This window comes from Lithobates pipiens, unplaced genomic scaffold (assembly GCF_037356315.1).
Source record: "Lithobates pipiens isolate NorthernLeopardFrog02 unplaced genomic scaffold, aLitPip1_a1.2 Scaffold_18, whole genome shotgun sequence".
NCBI lineage: Eukaryota > Metazoa > Chordata > Amphibia > Anura > Ranidae > Lithobates > Lithobates pipiens.
In genome coordinates this window covers 196109772-196120974 of record NW_027507758.1, presented here as the reverse complement: position 1 = coordinate 196120974, position 11203 = coordinate 196109772, and the positions used below count along the sequence as shown (strand labels likewise).

Sequence of the window (11203 nt, the reverse complement as noted above, 5' to 3'; positions counted from 1 at the left end):
AACCCACATCTGGCAGCCTCTGTAGCCACCCCGATGCAGACGGAGTGGGAGGCAAACTGCGAACTCTGCAGCCATGCAGCCCCAAGGCATTTTCGAAAAACTGCCACAAACTGGAACCTCTATAAAAAGGTCTCATCCCGGTGTATCAACCAAGGCTCATCCCCCACCGGACTAACCCTATTAAACTCCCTTACTACCCTTACCAGACAAACCTGCAACCCTGGTAACGTAAACAGCTGTACATCCACCCCTCTTCCCTTTTGGTCGATTTTGGACTTGCGCAGCCTCAGCACCACTCTATCATTCCTTATATACATGTCCTGCATCAGCAGCCCCCCTGCTACCCGTTTTGCTGGGCTGACCAGTTCACCCAACCGAAAAGCACTGAAAGACGCAATAGAAAAGGCCGTGCTAAACAACAACACCTCATAACCTGACACACAAGCATCTCCTAACTTATCACAAATTAATGACGGTAACATTTTCTGCACCCTTTTACCTCTTGATGCACCCAGAAATCTTTTGTGAAGTCCTGCACACCCTGTAGTTTAAACAAAAATGTCAGAGCTTCCGCTCAATGGCAGATACAGACTCCTTCTTTTCCATCTGTCTAGTGACAAAATACAACACTAACAAACCCCAGTCGGACCCCCTCAGCTCGGCTTCTGCCAGCCGTGTAAAAACCAACCACTCTTTCCAAACTTTGGTATATACCACCCATGTTGATCCACTTACCGACCTCCTGATCCATCCTGTGGTGACTCCAAAGCAATCTCTCAAAGCCAACCTGGGCAAAGAAATCCTTCCATCTCTGCCGCTGGTGCCAGCTCCCTGAACCTCTGCCACTGAAACCGAGACAAGGAATCAGCCAAATTATTTTCAACACCCGGAATATGTACAATACAAAAAAATGTTCTGCTGCAAACACAGTAACACCAGGTGTCGCAACATCAGAATCACTGGCCGAAATGACGCGGAGATGCAGTTGATTGCCTGTACAACTCAAATGTTATCACAATTCAACTTGATCTTCAAATTCTGGCAAGCGGTGCCCCAGATTTCCACTACCAGCACTACCAGAAACAATTCCAGGAATACCATATTCCACTTGAATCCCGCCTCCACCCAGGATTCTTGTCAAACTTGTGCACTCCATTGCCCTTGGAAAAAAGCCCCGTAACCAGTCGACCCCGCCGCATCAGTGACTAATTCTAAGTCCGTTGTAAGTTTCCAGGAATGTGGACCACACCCTCAAATCCTCTTTATGTTCCCTGGTCAGTCAAATGAAATGGGGCAGCTCCTGCACTCTCGCTGTAGCCGCCAGCAGCCACCGACAAAAAAATCCTGCCCATTGAGATAATACAGCACGCAAAGTTCAACTTACCCAAGACCGATTGCAACTTCCTCAGTTGCACCTTCCTCTGCCCCATCAGCTCCCGAATTTCCACTTTGAGCCCTTCGACCTTGTTCCTTGGCAACCGGCACTCCATGGCAATGGTATCAATCTCAATGCCCAAGAAACTAAGTTCCGTCGTCGGGCCTTCCGTTTTTTCCGCCACCAACGGGACCCCAAACCTATCCGTAATATGCTGCCAAAAGGATCGCACACACACTAGAGGAAGGGGGGCCCACCACCAGGAAGTCATCCAAATAATGAATCACAAACTCCAAACCCAACACATCCCGAACCACCCATTCCAAGAATGAACTAAACAATTCAAACATGGCACATGAAATAGAGCAACCCATGGGCAAACATTGGTCAACATAATACTGCTCCTGCCAACAGCATCCCAACAGATGAAAACTTTCCGGGTGCACAGGTAACAATCGAAATGACGATTCAATGTCCAACTTCGCCATGAGTGCCCCATGTCCATACCACCTAACCCATCCGACAGCCACATCAAAGTATGTATAAGAAACCGTACAAGCTTTGGGATCTATGGCATCATTTACTGAACCACCCTTCGGGAACGAAAGGTGATGAATCAAGCGAAACTTGTTTGGTTCCTTTTTGGGCACAAACCCCAAAGGCAACACCACCAAATCCCATAGAGGCTTCTCAGAAAAAGGGCCGCCCATTCGCCCCCATTGCCACCTCTTTTGCCAATTTCTCTGAAACCACCCCTGGATTCTGTAGTGCCAACTTCAAGTTCCGTGCCATAGGAGGGCCACCGCCAACGAGCATGGAATCCTGAAACCCACCAAAAACCTTCCCCTAGAACCCGAGCTGCCTCCCTATCCCGGTATCTATTTAGGAAAGATTGCATCTTTACCTCCATCACTAGGGTTATCCCTTTTTTGAGCAACCTCGCCAGCACGCTTTCCTTTCTTGAAGCACCAAGACATGGGGTGATTCCCCCTGCAACCTGAGCACTCGTGCTTAAAACGGCAAGACCCTCTGAACTTGCAGGACCCTACATTAAATTGCCAACACACCCCCCATTTTTTTCCGACCGGCAGCCCAGAGGAGGATGTGCCCCTGGGCCCACTTCGAAAAAACTGAGTCTGGGCCCTGACTGACCACATCAACCGCATCCATAGGCTAATGTCCGTGTTATCCCACCTGAGAGCCGGCCTCACCGCCCTGTGCTGCCTGAACTGCTCGTCATAGCGGAGCCACGCGGTCCCTCCATACACCCTATGTGCTTCCCCTATAGCGTCCATATAGCAAAACAAAGCAGAGCAATGTTCTGGGGTTTTTTCACCTATCACGCTGGCCATGATGGCGAATACCTGCAACCAATTGGCGAATGTCCTTGGTATCAGCCGATACCTCCTCTTCTCCTGGTCCTCCTTTTTGGAATCGTCAGGCTTGACCCTGTCCAAATTAAAATTTCTCAAGAGACAACAGGGAGAAAATTTCCACGTACTCACCTTTACCTATCTTGTCCCTGACCTCTTGCTTTAGGTGTGCTCCCAACGGTTCCTCGTAGCAGACGTATACCTCGCATTTTGCAGCGTCCGCCAACCTGACCACGTCCGCCCTGGTAGTCGATGCTGTTTCCCCCCACCTTCTCCGCCCCAACCCACAGAGCCATCTGAGGAGGTTGTCTGAAAATCACTTAATTAAATCCTGCAACCCCTCCAACAGCTCCTGCAAGGGCTCTCGGGTCCGAGGGGCAGCGGGAACAATGTCTGCCCCCTGCGGGTCAGTCGACTCACCAACACTGTTCCCCGCTTTAACCCTTGAACCAGTGCTACCCCCGTTCCCCACATCTAACAACCTGCTCAATGCTGAGTTTAAATCATTAGAAGAAAAATTAATAGCCTTACCTGGCTGCCTGGGCATGCTCCCGTCAGCAACTGTTCTGGTCTCTCCTGCCACCACGATTGCTCTCTGGTCCTCGTCCTCCAATCCCGAGATCTCTCCTTCAGATTGAACATCTGCGGCCGGCCGCATTGACGTGACCAGCCCACCTGGCGACTCCTGACGAGGGACCACGTCCTCCCATCTGGTTGTGCCGCTTCATCTCCTGGTGGGCTGACATGCACTCGTCCCCCATGCGGTACCGCATGTACCGAACTCCTGATGGGCCATGCTGGCCTGCCTCTGACTTGTCTGGCGCTGCTCCCACCACTCCGCACATCCTCCCTGCCAGCAGCGTCTGGTAGCTGCCCCGCAGGTGTATGGCCCCTCCTCCCACGCAGGATCTCCCCCCGGTCTATAGCTGTTGTGGAGGGGGGGATCGTTCTCATTCTCCGTTCTGAGCACGGGGAAGGGCAGCGGGCGCCATGTTGGCTTGAGGCCATGCCCCCTGAGCTTGGCCTTTGAGGAGGATTCCGCCCGGTAGAGGAAGCTGACCTCTTCACCGGAGGAGCCAAAGGGTCCCCTAAGGGGCTCCTGGGGGGCGCTGAGCTCTGCTGGAGGGCTCTGGAGAAAAGCGCTCCCGAGGTTGGGGACCTCCGAGCGCGTGGTGTCAGTTCCTCCCTCCTCGCCGACACCCCCGCCTCATCTTCAGTGATCATGGCTACCTGTTCCTGCAGCCACTCGGGTCCCTTCGTGGCTGCCGCCACAGTCTCGTTAACAAATGATCCACCTCCGTCATACTGAAAAGGTCACACTGCCTGGCACACTAGATAATGTAAATTCCAGTTGGTTCCTACACTCTCCTTCTCTCTGCTTCCGTTCAAGCCCCGCCTCCCCTCTTTATAGCACTCCTCCCCCCAACATTACTTCCAGCCTACTTTTCCTCCTTTCCTTGCTCCTCAAACTTTAACCCCTTGTTTCCTCTACTTGTCCCATTAGTCGTGCCCGGCCCTCCATTATTTATTTTTCTTTCTTTATGGACAGAGGCTTTTGGAGGGGACTGAATGCCAGCCTCTTGCGCACTGATCATGGGCCCTGTCATTTAGGGGAATGGTGCTCTTTGTGAGCTGTATACCTGGGGACCCTGGAGGTGGTGTTACTTTGGATTCAGGTCCATATCCCCCCCAAGAAACACCCTGTAAGTTCCGTTGTCGGGCCTTCCGTTTTTTCCGCCACCAACGGGACCCCAAACCTATCCGTAATGTGCTGCAACGTGGCCAAAAGGATCGCACACACACTAGAGGAAGGGGGGCCCACCACCAGGAAGTCATCCAAATAATGAATCACAGACTCCAAACCCAACACATCCCGAACCACCCATTCCAAGAATGAACTAAACAATTCAAACATGGCACATGAAATAGAACAACCCATGGGCAAACATTGGTCAACATAATACTGCATGTACCGAACTGCTGATGGGCCATGCTGGCCTGCCTCTGACTTGTCTGGCGCTGCTCCCACCACTCCGCACATCCTCCCTGCCAGCAGCGTCTGGTAGCTGCCCCGCAGGTATATGGCCCCTCCTGCTACGCAGGATCTCCCCCCTGTCTATAGCTGTTTTAGACGGGGGGGATCGCTCTCACTCTCCGTTCTGAGCACGAGGAAGGGGAGCAGGCGCCATGTTGGCTTGAGGCCCTGCCCCCTGAGCTCCGCCATCAAGGAGGATTCCGCCCGGTCCCCCGATCGGCAGAGGAAGCTGGCCTCTTCGCCGGAGGAGCCGACGGGTCCCCTAACGGGCTCCTAGGGGGGCGCTGCGCTCTGCTGGCGGGCACTGGAGAAAAGCGCTCCGGAGGTCGGGGACCTCCGAGCCCGTGATGTCAGTTCCTCCCTCCCCACCGACACTCCTTCTCATCCTCAGTGATCTTGGCTACCTGTTCCTGCAGCCGCTCAGGTCCCTTCGTGACTGCCGCTGCAGTCTCGCTAACAAACGATCCACCTCTGCCATACTGAAAAGGTCACACTGCCCGGCACACTAGATAATATAAACTCCAGTTGGTTCCTACACTCTACTTCTCTCTGCTTCCGTTCCAGTTCCGCCTCCCCTCTTTATAGCACTCCTCCCCCCAGCATTACTTCCAGCCTACTTTTGCTCCTTTCCTTGCTCCTCAAACTTTAACCCCTTGTTTCCTCTACCTGTCCAATTAGTCATGCCTGGCCTTCCATTATTTATTTTTCTTTCTTTTATGGACAGGGGCTTTTGGAGGGGACTGAATGCCAGCCTCTTTCCCACTGATCATGGGCCCTGTCATTTGGGGGAATGGTGCTCTTTGTGAGCTGTATGCCTGGGAACTCTGGAGATGGTCTTACTTTGGATTCAGGTCCATACCCCCCCCCCCCCCCGAAGAAACACAGACTCTGGGAACCTTGTATATGCCCAAAGACTATTCTTGATTGTTGATTCTGAACTCAACATGTTAATTGAGAGAGCAGAGAGGCACGGAACTAAGCCAGAGGCTGGGAGGAGGGCCGGACATGACGAAGGCTGAGGGGAAGAGCGGAAAGGGTTAAGGTAAGGAGGTGAGGTAAGGGGGGTGGGGCCGGAGAAAAAAGAATGGAAGGGGGGCGGAGTGTTATTTAAAGGAAGGGGAGGAGCTGACACGGCAGCGCGGCGCAGAAGAGGAAAAGAGTTGCAGAGTGAGGACCGGCTCCGTGATCAGGTGCTAGTGCGGAGGCGCGAAGCGGCAAAGGGTGGGTGGGTACTCGGTGGACTGTCCGGTACGGCGGGTGGGTTTTTGTGCCACGAGGCGGGGGAGGAATCCAGGTCGGGATGGAGGGTTTGGACGCTATATTCGATCGGCTGCGGGCCGCAGCGGCATCACGTGGGACAGATTGGCTGCAGAGTCAGGTGGCGGCCATCACGGATTCGGCGGTGGGGGGGCCGGGAGCAGGGGGGGAGACTACTCCACGCGCTCGGCGGTCTCGGCCGCCGGAACGCTTTTCCCCTGGCCCCTCTACTAGAGCCCAGCGCCACCCTAGGAGCCCGGTGACGGACCCGCCGGCCCCCCCGGCAAAACGTTTGGGCACCTCAAGGCCAGGGGGGTCCGGGCGGAATCCTTCTCATTGGCGGGGCTCGGGGAGTCGGGCTGGAGGGTCGGAAGTGGCCAGCTCCCCGCCAGCGAGGGCAGTGCAGGAGGGGACGGCGGTCCCTCAAGGAAGCGTGGCGCCTTCGCCACATGGGGGGACTCAGCGGAGGAGGAGCAGCGTAACGCCTGTGCGCCAGCTACCAGACGCTGCGGGCAGGTCCGGACGGTCGGTTGGGAGAAGAGTGGCGGAGGATGTGCGGGGGAGGGATGTCGGACCGGTGAGGAGACCGATGGCGGCGGCGGCCACGCGGAGCGGAGCCAGGGGGAGGACCGATGACGGCGAGCGGGCTACGACGAGCAGTGGTCGATCTGCGGCCGCTGGGGTGGAGCCGCCCAACGGGCTGACGGCGCCTCTGCTACCCACGGCAGGTGAGCGATCCGAAGGTGAGCTGTCGGGCTCAGAGGAGGAGATCCGGGACGGCGTTGCGGCGGCTGGAGCATCCGGGGAGGCGGCTGACGGGAGCAGACCCAGGCAGCCAGGTAAGGCTTTCACTCTCTCTCCTATGACTGTTAATGCTGATTTGTGTGGGATTGATGGGGGAGATGTGCGGGTTTCTGGGGGTGGCGTTGCGCGGGACACAGTGGGCCCGTTGGGGACGGGCTGTAGGCCCGACGCCGGCGGGTCACAGGAGCCACTGCACTCCTTATTGGGGGGGCTGCAGGTGCTGCTTCAACGGTTTGCGGCCGGGGCCGCGGGGGTTCACCCGGGGGCGGCTCCGTGGGTTGGGGGCCCGGGGGGGCACTTGGGGCAGGGGTCACTGACACCGGGGGGCGGTTTGGGAAGTCCCGGGCTGAGTGGGGTGCTGGGGTCCCCAGGGGGACTGGAGGCCCCGGGGGGGCAGGGTGCGCGGCAAGAAGCGCCGCGAACAGTGGGAACTCCGCTGGAGGAAGGCTCCACGCCCGTTACAACGGCCCCGCCGGTGGTAGTGCCGGTGGCGGTATCGACGACGGGGGACGCTGCGGTAAGTACGGCTGGGGCAGAAAAGAAGGGGGAGGCAGCGGCGCCCAGGGTTGATGTGGTCAGGATAGCGGACGCTGCGAAGTGCGAGGTGTATGTGTGCTATGAAGGGCCACTGGGCGCGCATCTGAAACAGGAAGTGCGGGATAAGATCGTCAAGGGTGAGTATGTGGAGATATTTTCCTTGCTTCCCCTCGAAAAGTTTAATTTGGATAGGGTGAAGCCGGACGACTCTAAGAAGGACGACGAGGAGAAGAGGCGGTATAGGCTTATACCGCGGACGTTCGCAAACTGGCTGCAGGCGTTCGCCATCATGGCCAGCGTTATAGGGGAAAAATCTCCGGAACACTGCTCGGCTCTCTTCTGCTACATGGACGCCATTGGGGAGGCACATAGGGTATACGGGGGCTCGGCGTGGCTGCGGTACGACGAGCAATTTAGGCAGAGGAGGGCGGTTCGGCCGGATATCAGGTGGGATCACAAGGATATCAGCCTGTGGATGCGGTTGATGTCGTCGGCACGGGCTCCGTCGCAGTTTTTTCAGGGGGGGGGCGGGGGTACCCCCGCCTCTGGACAGCAAGCCGGTAAGAAGTTTGGAGTGTGCTGGCAATTCAACGAAGGGTCTTGCAAGTTTGGCGGGTCCTGTCGTTTCCGGCATGAATGTTCCGGCTGTGGCGGGAGCCACGCCCTGTCCCGGTGCTTTAAACGGGGTAAGCGCGGGGCTGACGCTGCATTTAAGAGGGACAACGCCGGTGAGGGTGGAAAGGATGCAACCTTTCCTAAATAGGTACCCGAATAGGGAGGCGGCGAGAGTGTTGGGGGAGGGGTTTTCTGTGGGTTTCAAAATTCCGTGCTCCATGGCTGGGGTGCCGCCGATGGCGCGGAACTTGCGTTCCGCGCTGTTGCATCCGGGGGTAGTTTCCGCGAAATTGGATAAGGAGGTTGCGCTGGGGAGGATGAGTGGCCCTTTCCTAGATCGCCCGTTGGCGGATCTGGTGGTGTCCCCGTTGGGGGTGGTGCCTAAGAAGGAACCCAACAAGTTTCGGCTTATTCACCACCTTTCGTTCCCGAAAGGCGGCTCCGTGAATGACGCGATTGACCCGGAGGCTTGCACGGTGTCCTATACTTCCTTTGACGCGGCGGTGGGTTGGGTGCGCCATTTTGGGAGGGGGGCGCTCATGGCCAAATCGGACATTGAGTCAGCCTTTCGGTTGTTGCCGGTGCATCCGGATTGTTTCCGTTTGCTGGGGTGCTGTTGGCGGGATCGTTTTTACGTGGATAGATGCCTGCCTATGGGATGCTCCATTTCCTGTGCCCTGTTTGAGCTTTTTAGCTCTTTCCTGGAATGGGTAGTGCGGGATTTATCCGGGTGGGGTTCAGTTATCCATTATTTGGATGACTTCCTGGTGGTGGGTCCTCCGGCTTCCAATGTGTGTGCGATCCTTTTGGCCACGTTGCAGCACGTTGCGGAGAAGTTCGGGGTCCCGCTTGCACCGGACAAGACGGAAGGGCCGGTGACGGTGTTGAGTTTTTTGGGCATCGAGCTGGATACGGTCGCCATGGAGTGCCGGCTACCGAGGGACAAGGTGGAGGGACTCCGGCTAGAGGTTAGGGAGCTGCTGGGGGTGCGTAAAGTGCAGCTCCGGAGGCTGCAGTCGGTTTTGGGCAAGCTCAATTTCGCTTGCCGCATCATCCCCATGGGGAGGGTTTTTTGCCGACGGCTGTCGGCGGCCACGGCGGGAGTCTCAAGTCCGACTCACTTCGTGCGGTTGACGGGGGAACATAGGGAGGATTTGCGGGTCTGGCACACGTTTTTGGAGGACTACAATGGACGTTCCGTGTGGATGGATGGGCCGGTGAGTAATTTCGACCTGGAGCTGATGACGGATGCGGCGGGGTCGACGGGCTATGGGGCGTATTTTCAGGGTCAGTGGAGTGCCACGGCCTGGCCACAGACTTGGGTTGAGGAAGGGTTGACTAAGAACCTGGTGCTGCTGGAACTGTTTCCGGTGGTAGTGGCATTAGAATTGTGGGGTGGGTCCTGCCGGAATCTGAAGATTCGGTTGAATTGTGACAATATGGGAGTCGTGCAGGTGGTTAATCGGATGTCGGGTTCTTCTCCTCCGGTGATTAGGTTGCTGCGTCATCTGGTGCTGCGGTGCCTGCAGATGAACATATTGTTGTATGCCGTGCACGTCCCGGGGGTGGATAATAACCTGGCCGATGCCTTGTCTCGCTTTCAGTGGCAGAGGTTTCGGGACTTGGCGCCGGGAGCGGCAGAAGAGGGGGTCCCCTGCCCGGAGCGGCTTTGGACCATTGCTTCGGGATCGCCGCGGGATGGATCAGGAGGTCGGTGAGCGACTCGACTTGGGCAGCATATAGTCGAGTTTGGGGTGAGTGGCTGGAATTTTTACGGCTGGCGGATGCCGAGCTGGGGGACGTGGGGGCGGACAGTGTTTTGTTAGTTTTGTACTTTGTGGTCAGACAGATGGAAGGGTTGGGGTCGGTTTCTGGGATTGAACGGAAGCTGGCGGCGCTGGCTTTCTGGTTTAAGTTGCGGGGCGAAATGGATGCGACAAAAGGTTTTTGGGTGCGTCAGGCGCTGAAGGGGTACCGGAAGGGTAATCAGAAGAAGGACGGGCGGAGGCCGGTGACTTTTGCGATTTTGGGCGTGATTAGCCGGCAGTTGGGGGGTCTGTGTACGTCAGGTTATGAAGCGCACCTGTTTCGTACGGCTTTTTCATTGGCCTTTTTCGGGGCCTTCCGGGTGGGTGAGTTGGTCAGCCCGGCAAAAAATGTTGGGGGGGGTTTGTTGGGACAGGATGTTACAGTGGGGGATGGTTACCTGTGTTTGAAACTACGCCGGTCTAAAACGGATCAGTCGGGTAAGGGGGTGGACGTTTGGTTATATGCATTGCCGGGTTCGGAGATCTGTCCGGTGGCGGCGGTGACGGAGTTCGTAAAAATGCGACCGCAAGGGGAGGGCCCGCTGCTGGTGCATCGGGATGGGAGTTTTCTGTCCAAATTTCAATTTATTACGGTGTTTCGCAAATGTTTGAAGGCAGGGGGGTTTGACGGGGCGCAGTTTGCTTCGCACTCCTTCCGCATCGGGGCAGCCACAGAGGCTGCCAAATGCGGGTTGGACGAGACTGCGGTAAAACGGATAGGGCGATGGGAGTCCAAACGTTTTAGGTCCTATGTGCGGCCGCACTTGGTGTAGGCTGTTTCTTATGGGTCGGGGTGGGCTTCAGGCTGGTGTGATGGGGTGTTGATTTTTGTCTGTGTCTTTTCAGATGGAGGTTTACCACGCCTCGTCTGGATTCTCGGACACTCTTATGTTTTTTGGGGGGCTCGGCGCGCAGATGTCAGACCGGAAGGAAGACAGCTGGGGATCCCACGTAGAGAAGCTTGCATCAGGTGGTTGGGTATCCCGGGGATGAAGTGGGGTAGGGTCATTCCTGAAGTTCACAGGTACGCGAGGCTTGATAGGCCCCCGGATGTGCTGGTAATCCATGCTGGGGGGAATGATTTGGGGCTTAGGTCTACCCGGGATATCATAGCGGATGTGAAGTGCGATTTTTTGACACTTCGGAGGGATTTCCCTGACATGGTCATAGTCTGGTCGGACATTGTAGCACGTACGGCATGGCGGATGGCACGGTCTGTAGTCAGACTCAATAAGGCCAGAATAAAAGTTAACAAGGTGTTGGGGAGGTTTGTAACACGGAATGGGGGTTTAGTGGCGCGCCACATGGAGTTGGAGGTTAATGTTGGGATGTACCTTCGTGGGGATGGGGTCCATTTGACGGCAGTGGGCATTGATCTATGGGCGTTGGGATTGCAAGA

At 56.3% G+C, this 11203-nt stretch overlaps 1 long non-coding RNA gene across 1 annotated transcript; it reads left to right on the top strand.

Moving 5' to 3' along the window:
* The first annotated feature begins 5744 nt into the window (after positions 1-5744).
* LOC143987624 (uncharacterized) lies at positions 5745-10463 on the top strand. Its single transcript, XR_013276669.1, has 3 exons — positions 5745-5825; positions 6769-6879; positions 9601-10463. It is a non-coding gene; the product is annotated as an uncharacterized LOC143987624 (long non-coding RNA).
* Positions 10464-11203: the final 740 nt, after the last annotated feature.